Below are 11,164 nucleotides of genomic sequence, written 5' to 3'. Positions count from 1 at the left end.
TGGGGGGTGATCCTGCCATGTTGTTGGGACCCCCCTGCTGTACAGCAAATAAAAGACCTCACCTGTAATGCTGTGGTGTATGCCTCTTGATTCGTTGGACACAACAACATCCAAGGAACAGCCTGGTTTCATCCTTTCCTGGATCAACCTCTTTGTTCTCTTAGTAGTCATGGTATATTCAAAACTGTCTATCATGATGCTGTCAATTAACTCAGTGGTGAGAGTCTTTGTCTTCTTAATGTTGAGCTTCAGTCCCTATTGAAGGCTGCAGTCTTTTAACTTCCTGCCAACAAGAGCTTCAGGTCCTCCTCAGTTTCGGCAAGCAGGGTTGTGTCATCTGCTAATGCAAGTTGTTGATGTGTCTTCCTCCCATCCTGATGCTGCATTCCTCCTCATAGAGCCTGGCCTCCTGGATTATCTGTTCTGCATATAAATTGAAAAGGTATGGAGATAACTGAGAAAAATATTTTCAATGAAGTAAATACTAAACCAGAAACAAATTGCATATAACTGAGAAAAACAGTTTGAAAGAGGTAAACACTAATCCAGGAAAGAGAAATTTCCTTTCCTGGTATACAAACAGTTTAAAATACTTTACATCACTAAAGAAAGAAAAATAGACTTCTAGGGCAAAGCAACCAGTTTTGGACACTGGAGGCAACTGATGCCAATTTGACAACTATGCTCACTGACATATATAAATAATCATGAATTTATTAATACTACCCTATCATATGTGCCAGATTTTTTTTCATTGCTTAACCAAAGTATGCTTGGTTTGGAGTCTATAAAATTGCTGGTCACATAGACATAAGCTATCTATATAGCCAGATTCCTATGAAAACTCTAGACTCTGAGAGCTGAGCAAGTTTCCTTGGATAGAGATACCACACACTTACATGTTCTTATAGTTCACAATGGTACAACAAGTCTATAATTGCGGAAGGAGGACCTAGAAACAAGACCTTTCTGTTCTTCATCTACACCTATTTTATTTCCTTCTGTTGATTCTATATTGTATCCTTTACTATAATAATCTTTACTGTTAGCATAAACTATTAAGTCAATTGATTACTTCCAGCAAATTACCAAACTAATCAAGGATCAAGAGTTGTTGGAACCCTCAAAGCATAAGCTATTCTCTGAAAGCTAATTATTTTTAAGGACTAACAACAATTTCTAAGTCTTCATCATTTTGCAAGACACGTTTTCCAAATTGTACTTCCAAATTCTATTTAGACATTTATAAGAAAAAAACAAATCTAAGTTAGAAACAGTTATTCTTGTTGTTGTTGTTAGGTGCTGTAATGTTGAGCACAACTCATAGCAAACCTAAGAACAAAGGATCTGAACCCCATTCTGTCCACCATCCTCACACTTCCTGACACACAAGAACCCATTGCAGCAGTCACCGCATCAATCCACCTGGTTGAAGATCTTCCTCTCCTTCATCAACCCTCCACCAATCCCAACATCATGTCTCTCTCCAAGGATTAGCATCTCCTCGCAATATGTCCAAAGTATGTAAGGCGAAGCCTAATCATTCTTGCCTCCAAAGAGCACTGCGGCTGTACTATCTCCAAGACGTATATATTAATTTTCTTGGCCATTCATGGGATGGATGTTCAGTGCTCTTCTCCAACACCACAGTTCAAAAGTGTCAATTCTTTTTCTGCCATCCTTATTTATTGTGATAGTCTTGGATGCACAGATAGTAAACAGAAAGACTATGGCCTGATTCCGACACACTTTAGTCCTCAAACTGACATCACTACTCCTCAATAATTTGGAAAGGTCCCTCCCTGTAGATTTTCCCAATGTAATGCATCTCCTTATTTCCTGACTGCTTGTACGAAGGGTGTTATTTGTGGATCTAAGCAAGATGAAGCGGTTGACAGTTTCCATTTCCTCTTCATTCCTCATGACACTGCTTATTGGTCGAGTGCTAAGAATCTTTGTTTTCTTGACATTGAGATGCAATCCATACTGAAGGCTGCATTCCTGGATCTTCTGCAACAAGTCCGCAAGTAAGGTTGTGTCATCTTCATAATGCTGGTTGTTAATGAGCCTCCCTCCAATACAGATGCCATACTCTCCCTCATAGAGTCCAGCTTCTTGGATAATTTTCTCAGCATATAGATTTAACAGGTTTGGAGAGAGGATATGTACTCCTTTCCCAGTTCCAAACCATGCAGAGCTTCCCTGCTCCATTCACACAACTGCCTCCTGCTCCAGGTATAGGTTCCACATGAGCACAACCAAATGATCTGGGTTTCCTATTCTTCTCAATGTCAGCCATAACTTTTCATGATCCACACAGAAAAATGCTTTTGCATAGTCAATAAAGCACAAATAAACATCCTTCTGGTATTCCTTACTTTCAGCTAGGATCTATCTGGTATCAGCACTGATATCCCTGGTGCCACAGCCTCTTATAAATCCTACTTGAACTTCTGGAAGTTCCTTATCTATGTACTGTGTACTGTTCCGGCCATTTTTGAATGATATTCAGCAGTATTTTGCTTATATGTGATATCAATGATATTGTTTTAATTTTTTCCACATTCAGTTGGATTACCCTTCTTGGGAATAGGAACAAATATGGACCTCTTCCAATCTGTTGGCCAGACAGTGGTTCTCTGAATTTTACAGTCCCATTTGTAAAATCCAATTATTTTTATAGATTTTCATGAGTTAGTGTTACAGTAAAAACTGTGATTTGGAGGTTATCACTTCTGTCTTCTCTTACCAGGTCTCACAAGTTTTGTTCCCTTGACAGTTTACAATCTATCACTGTTCAGTAGAAAATACTTGAGTTTTATTTCTCTGATGGGTTTCTGCATTAAACTGCTTCTCCTGTATAAGCCAAAAGTGGAGATTAATTTTACTGACATAAATGGAATAAGAATGAGAGTATTAAAAGGGATTTGGTTAAGTATTAGGCTACTACTAACTAAAAAGGCAGTGATTGGAACCTACCAGCTACTCCATGGAGAAAGATAAGCCAGTCTTCTCTCATAGAGATTTGCAGTCTCACAACCTTAAAGGCACAGTCTATTCTGTCTATAAAGTTGCTGGGTCAGAATCAAGTGCTCTGCAATGGTTGGTTGTGTTAGATTTTTTTCTTAATTAATTTTCTTTTTTAAAATTTTATTTTCTTATTTTCTGTGTGTGTACTGTCAAATAGGATCTGACAGGTACAGGAAGAGATTATCCCTCCTTCTCCAGCAGAGCATCTGGTGGATTTGAACCCTGTACATCTGGGATTGCAGTGCAGCTTCTTGCCACTAGGCCACCAGAGCTCACCTGCATTATTTTTCTATACTGTTCTGATCACATGCTTCTAAATGTCCAGTAAAGGAAATGTCACTCTACACATGTTGTAGCATATGTGCAAATTTCTGTATTTATTTTAAAAACTGCTTCATACCTTTTGCTTTTTTTAAACTGGGGACATGCCACATCAGAAATGCAACTGCTGCCAGTGTTAAGGAGATCAATGAGCTGCAATGCCATTTCCCCTTGTAATTGTTCTCCTGTGACCCTCTTGCAGTTTGCTCACATACCCCTAGATACATCTACAGCTGCCATTTCCCATGGAGCCTAGGATGAAAGTTAAAAAGGCAGAGTTCCAAGCTTAGATCCTTAGGCAGTAGGAAGCCTGCAGGGCTGAAGGTTAATCCACTCATTTCCACGGTTAACCCGCCCACTTCCACAAGCCAGCCTCCCTCAGACAGCTCTCAATTCTCCTACCACTTCTAAGCTCTCCTGAAATTACCACTTTCCTTTGGATTATGTAGCTTGGGCTCCTCCAGAATTCTCTGTTGAAGAGCTATTGAGGAGAAACTGGTTATCCAAGCACAAACGCCATTCCAAGGTTATAGTCCCAGAAATATTCCCTGCTTGAAGTAGGCCTCAATCAAACATTTCTGGACTGGCCTTCTGTAGCCAACAGCAGATGATAATAAGAAGCTGAGATTGATTTCGAAGGCTGGATCACAGAAACTTAGTCATTCTTGCCTTGGTTTCCTGGAAGGTATGCACTGCAGAAAGCCAACGGCCTTATAAGAAGTGTGACTTCCTTGAATCACCATGCAATGAGGTAGCCCAAGCTAGATCCTTGGAGAGAGAGGTGTGTGGACAACACCAGACATGATAGACATGTGGGTCAAAAAATTATCTCAGGCACTCAGCCCTGGCTCCCTTCCAATTGTATCACATAAGAGACCCTCAAGCAAGAACTATTCAGCTAAATCCAGCCAACCACTAGAACCATAGTGATACACATCATCATTTTAATCCACTAAGATTTTTATTGTTGTTATTATTTACATTTTACTATGCTTAGGTGAAAATTTACACAGCCATTTATTATTCCATTCAACAATTTATGCAAAGATTGCTCTCTGACATTAGTTGTCCATTCCTCAAAACAATTTTATATGTATGCATTTATAAATTTATACATTTCTATGAAGTCAAATTTTAACTTTGATATAACAAAATAGACCAAAAATAATAAATTTGGGTAGTAATGGGGAATATAAATATAAATTGACCTGCATATTTTCATAACAACTGAGTTCAATTTTGAGGTTGTTCACCAGAATAGTTAAATTTCTTTTTGAAATATTATGTCACCTACTTTCCACAAAGAAAAACTGTCTTCTTTCCTACACAAGTGCAAATAAACAGTGAAATTTTTATAGGCTGACTTCTGTGCTACTTTCTTTCCTTTATATATAAAATGAAACCTATCATGAAGCTGTTGTGTGTTCTATAAAGTCAGAACCGACCCATATCTGACACTCCAGGGGGATTTCAGAGGCAGATAGTTGCATGGGAGGAGATTGCCCATCCTTCTCCCACGGAGCTGCTGGTGGCCTCGAACTATATGCCTTCAGCATTGCACTACAGCTTCTTAGTACCAGGCCACCAGGTCAAGGACTGCAGTCTTCAACATGGACTGAAGCTCAACATAAAACAAAGATTCTCAGCACTGGGCCAACTGGAAGCATCATGATAGATGGTGAAGAGATTGAGATGGTTGACAGGTTTAATTTGCTTGGCTCCACAATTAACACTCTTGGCACCAGTAACCAGGAAATTAAGACATATTGCTTTGGGGAAGTCTGCTGTCAGAGACCTCTCCAAAGTACTGAAGAGCAAAAATGTCAGTCTGGAGACTAAGGTTTGCCTGATACAGGCCATGGTCTTTGCAATTACTTGCTATGCATCAGAAAGCTGGACAATGACTAGGGATGAGAGGAGAATTGATGCCTTTGAGCTGTAGTGCTGGAGAAGAATATTGAATATACCATGTACTGTTAGGAGAACAAACTGGCTCATCCTGGAGAGGGTGAGACCAGGCTGCTCCTTGGAAGCAAGGATTCTGAAGTCTGATATACTTTGGACATGTTACAAGGAGGGACCAGTCCTTGGAAAGGGACATCATATTTGGGAGGGTGGAAGAACATCACAGGAGAGGAAGACCCTTGATGAGATAGATTGATTCAGTGACTGGAATAATGGGGATAGGTATATTGGAGACAGTGAGATAGACACAGGATAGAGCAGGGTTTCGGGCTATTGTACATAGGGTACTCAAAAGCACATAGCAACAACAACGGTGAAGCTATAGTAATTCATCTTGTAAATGTTGGGGACCACTTATTCTGTTTTTCTGGGGGAAATTAAGCCTGGAAGAAATTAATAAATAAGAACAGAAGAGACAACATATAGAGACAAAACAGGACTGCTGCAGCTAGACAGGACAGGAGTGGACCTCCCCCGCCCCTTCCCCTGCAGCTGTGCCATATTTATTTATGCTTTTTGGAAACAAAGAGATGGTTCACAGGGAAATAGAAACTTTAAGGGTTCCATCATAGAGCCCAGGTGAGCTGGGTACAAGTAGAAACATTAAGATTACCATAGGGCTTGGATGGGTTAGGTACATAGTTAGATACATTCAACTAAGACTTCTTTGTATTCATAAACTGTGCTTTCTCTCATCTTGCAACAACCTTATCAAGAGCAGGAATAATAATGAAAGTCAGTATGAAATAATAATGAAAGCTGTATGAGAACCGCTTGCAATCTTCCTTCTCAGAGCATCTTGTGAGCTCTGCTTGCAATCTTCTTTCTGAAGACACCTTCTCTGTGCAAGGCACACAGCCATATTCTAAGGATGCAGTCCTTTACCTTCTTTGGTCCTCTACAGTAAATATACCAGATACGTAACCTGAATCTTATTACACAGAACAGAGTAACAACTCCCTCATCCTGCAAAAATAAAAACAAAACCCGGTGAAATGCTGTAGACTAAATTTTATTCTTCTAAAACACCTGTCAATCTGGCAAGGTCATGATTTTTCAGTACTGTGTAATTATCCTTTGTGATGTACATCCCAACTCTCATTATGATAAAGAAGCAAAATTACACGCACATATATAGTAATGTAATTTGTGCAATCCACCAATTAGTTCTAGAGCATTACAGTGGAATGCAACAATTAATTACACCACTACTCTGATCTGACAAAAGGAGCATTTCCTTGGAGTGTGGGCTTTTTATAGTTTCTTTTCTTACCAAAAATTAAAGGAGAGAGATGACCATAGAGAGATGAGGACTATCAAGGAAGAACGAAGAGACATTCTTTGCTTCTAATTCCTTCATTGGGAAGTTCTTCTACACAGGGAAACGAATGACATATGGAGATCTCCAAAGAACGCCAGCCCTATGGATGCTGATGGAGTCAAGGGCATTTTTTCCTCAACCCACAGAGAAAGAAAGCCTTTCCTAGAGTTTGCACTCTAGATTTGGACAATCATCTTCCTAAATTATGGAAGAATACATTTTTGTTGGCTAAAGATATCCACTTGCATCTGTTGTTGTTATTGGGAGCACTGACTGATGTCAGTTTAAAGACTAAGATGTCCCTGCTTCAAGTTATGGTTTTTGCAATTACTTGTTATGCATCTGAAAGTTGGATAATGGCATGGATGATAGAAGAATCAATGCTCATTGTGGTGTTGGAGAAGAGTCCTGAATAACCCATGGACTGCCAAAAGAACAAATAGATCTTTGAGGAAGTGTAGATAGGATACTACTTATGTTACCGAACGCAAGGGGTTCTTTCTGTAGTTGGTCACCAATAAGACAAACGAAATGAAATATCCATAAATACAATTTATTAGAGATCTGTGGAGGACAGGGGGTCCTGGCCTAAAAACTGCCTCCTCGTCTGGGAGTGGTCATGACCGTATATACTAAGGTGAAACTCCAGCTCATTTAACAATGCACTTTTGTTAGTAAGAAAGGGTAATTTCTACATCTGAAAAGGACAGTTCCCATCTATGTATCAGTAATTCAGGAAGGCCCCAGTTCTCTTCCTGGTAAACAGGCAGAGTAAGATACTGTTTACATATGACTGGAGAACCAGCTTCACCAGCATCTAGGATAGATGAATTTCCTCTTCTGGTAAACAGACAGATCAAACTACATGACTAAAGACAACTTTGCAGGCTGAAGAAAAAGAACTAGAGGTTTATAACTGATATCTATATAAAGAATTCTGAACTTATTAATACCACCCTATCATTTAGAGGCAAGGATGATGAAGTTTTATCTTATATATTTTAGGTATGTTCTTAAGAGGGCCTGGTCCTTGGAATAGGATGTCATGCTTGAAAAGGAAGAGGATCAGTGAAAAGAGATGAAGACCCTCAAAGAGAAGGATTGACACAGTGACTGTAACAATAGGCTCAAATATATCAGAGATATACCAGATAAGACAAGATTCAAATCGATTGCTCATAGGGTCTCTATGAGTCATGGTCATCTTGACTGAATCTAACAACAACTTTTAAATGTCTTTTTTCCCCCACCTTCCTAAATAGTAGCTTGGACTAGCTTAGTGGTATTAGACAACGCTATTCACTTCCTGCCTTTGAAGTACAGATTGATTGTTATCTAACTAATATGAACCTATAGGGAGCTCTAGTGGCCTAGTGGTAAAGAGTTGCACTGCCAACCCAAAGGTTGTTGTTGTTGTTGTTGTTCGGTGCCGTCAAGTTGTAAACAACTCATAGCAACCTTATGAATGAAAGGTCTGAGCAGTGTTCATAGAGTTTCCAGAGGCAAGCTATTTTGGAAGTGGATGCCTCTCCTGCTTCCAGAACCCAAAGGTAAGTGGTTCAAATCCACCAGTTGCTCCAGAGGAAAAGATGGGCAATCCCTCCTGCCTCTGAAAGCCCCCTACAGGGTCAGCCATAAGTCAGTTCCAATTGGATGATACATAACAACAATGGTATTAGTCAATAGATATGTACTTTTATGCTGGATAATTATCTTCCCTGTGAGGTGATGGTCTTGTTTTATGTGCCCTTGTGTAGAAACCAGCTGACTTTCCAGGGGGTTTTCAGAGCTTGTAAATGGCACAGGAGGAGTGGAGAAAGAATATATCTGTGGCCCCCAGACATGATCACTCCCTGAGAAACCTGACGCTGTCAAGGGCAGCCAGGACAAAGACCCAAACAAATATAAATCATGATAAGGCTCTGGGCCCAATCACCAAAGCCCAGACCTAAGTTAATTAATGGCCTCAAATTCCAAGAGGTACCATCTTCCCTCAGTTCTCCCCAAAACCCCTATAAAAAGAAACTGCCCCTAATTGCAGGCAAACCATTTTGACTTTCTCCACTTTTGGTCACTTGGCGTCCCTCTCAAACCATGCAATAAAGGCCTGTTCCATTCTTGGGACCAGTTTCTTTCTTTCTCTCTGTCACTCTCAACTCTTTTTCTATCTAACAAGGAGAATGCTTACTTTTCTTTCATGTACCTTAGGTAAGCAGCATAACTCCTTACCACCAAAACTCTCTCCCTGTGAAGTAAAGGCACAATATTAATTCTTATTCAGAAAACTGCCTCTGGATGCACTCCTGCTTCTCTGCGGTCTGAAAGTTTTTCCTGAAACAATAAATTAATATCTTCCAGCTTGACTCTGGGTCACTTTTTCAGTCTCTAAACACTTAAACTGAGGGGCTTTCCCTCTTGAGTTTAAGTTGCTACAACAGAAAATCCAGGCAAGTGAATATTTGATTTGAGAATCAGGATTTGGAGCCAACTATTTACCTATAGGAGCTATTAAGTTATTTACCAGTTCTCACTTCCTTTAACATTACCAATTTTATTTCCTAACCTCCTGCAGATGAAAATGCCTTCTCTGAGGAGAGTTGAGTAAATATTCTTAATAGGTGGCAAGCAACAATTCTTCAAGCAGGTTAGAAATTTTTCTTTTTGCTTTTTTTGTTTGTTTTTTAAGCAGTAAAATATTGACTTACTTCCTTTTTTTAAAAAAACGGAGAAGTTAAAATTTCAGTTTAATTTAAAATAGAGACGCTTTTAATTTAGATCTAAAGTCAGATATACCACTACAGATCCCAATTCAGATAAGCCAGTGCCTCAGTTTTTAAAGATCCACACAGCCTATAAAAGTAGGATATTTTTAAATTTGGGAACATAGCACCAAAGTAATCTTCCAGCAGAGAGAATTTTGGGAAGTGGATGTATATCCTAAAATAGAACTACATATACGGTAGAAAAATAGAAGGGCTATAGGGTAAAGTTCTTTAAAAACACAAGTGACAAAATGTAAAATGTACCAAAAGGGAGGGAGAGGTATAGAAATGGTGACCTTGAATTACTATAGACAAATTTACCATTTTGAACTTTTGCACTGCCCTCTTTGGGAAAGTACATTTTCCTTGAACTTTTTATTGGTCCAGCAAAATCTCATCCCCTTGAGCCATGAAAATTGATCAAGTATAAAGATAGAAAATGTTTGCTTTTATTTCCCTTAAGAACATTTATTCTTTGAAGCCATTTGACTTATCCACTTACAATAATATCAACAGAGGTTAATTAAACTCCTCTCTTATCTTATGGGCAGAACAAACCTTACATTCCAGACTAGGTCTTATCTCTTGCTCCCTCCCTCTATGTTTACATTTTGAAGGGGCAAAATCCTGAGATGTGAATTCCAACAAGTTGGTCTTACTATTTTCCCAGGAAAATATTAAGATTATGAAGAGAGATACTTCCCCTTCAGTTACTAGGGGAAACTCCTTGACATTAAGAACAGGCACTTTTTCTTTCCTTTAGGAGAAATAGATTGTCCCTGTCCTCTACATCCAGTTTGCCTCGACATCCATATTTCCTGTGATGTCCCTCTCCTACAATGTGATCCATCTAACTGGTTTTAGATTCTGGGGAAAAGTGATCTCTGGTCCAGAGACTTGGTATTTCTGCTAATATCTATCATCTATCTGAACCATGCAAATAATATAATAATAGCGTAGACAAACTATGCCTAACATTGAGAAGAATGGGAATCCTAGAACACTTAACTGTACTCATATGAAAATATACTTAGACCAAGATACTGTTGTGCAAGCAGTACTAGAGAATATTACATGCTTTTAAATTGGGATGGGTGTGTGTCAGGGGTATATCATTTCTCCATGCCTACCCAATCTCTATGTTGAGAAAATAACTCAATGAAGAACATGACATCAGGATAGGAGGAAGACTCATCAACAACCTGCATTATGCAGATGACCCAACCCAGCTTGTTGAAAGAAAGTGGGACCTGAACAAAGACTACAACCTTCAATATAGATTGCTTCTTTTTGAGTGTTTGTTTGTTTTATTTAAATTTATTATTAATTTCAGTAAAAATTTACAAAGACTTTGGATTTCCCTTCATTCATTGTTGCACTTTTCTTCCCTCCCAACCTCCCTCCTAGTACATTACTCTCTTGGAAAAGTAAAAAAAAAAATTATTTTATTGTTTTACAAACCCTCCACCAGGTCCACTCCACTCTAGACTCCTGTCATGACAAAAATACCTAATCACATATCCCTTTTAAATAGTTTGCTCCCTTATCTTTTTCAATGTAGTATACATTATTGAACCCATCTTTCTCAGTCTCTCCCCCACCCCAAGGTCAGTCCTGTTTTACAACAGTGGCACCATGCAGTATTTGTCCTTTTATGACAGATACTTCACTCAGCATAATGTCCTCCAGAGTCACCCATTTTGAATAATATTGCATGAGTTCCTTGTTTTTCAATGCAGCGTAGTATTCCATTGTGTGAATATAC

The sequence above is a fragment of the Elephantulus edwardii genome, unplaced genomic scaffold (assembly GCF_000299155.1).
Source record: "Elephantulus edwardii isolate Elephantulus edwardi_28Jun2011 unplaced genomic scaffold, EleEdw1.0 scaffold00157, whole genome shotgun sequence".
NCBI classification, from domain to species: domain Eukaryota; kingdom Metazoa; phylum Chordata; class Mammalia; order Macroscelidea; family Macroscelididae; genus Elephantulus; species Elephantulus edwardii.
The sequence above is the reverse complement of the archived record's forward strand: the minus strand, read 5'-3'. Positions refer to the sequence as shown.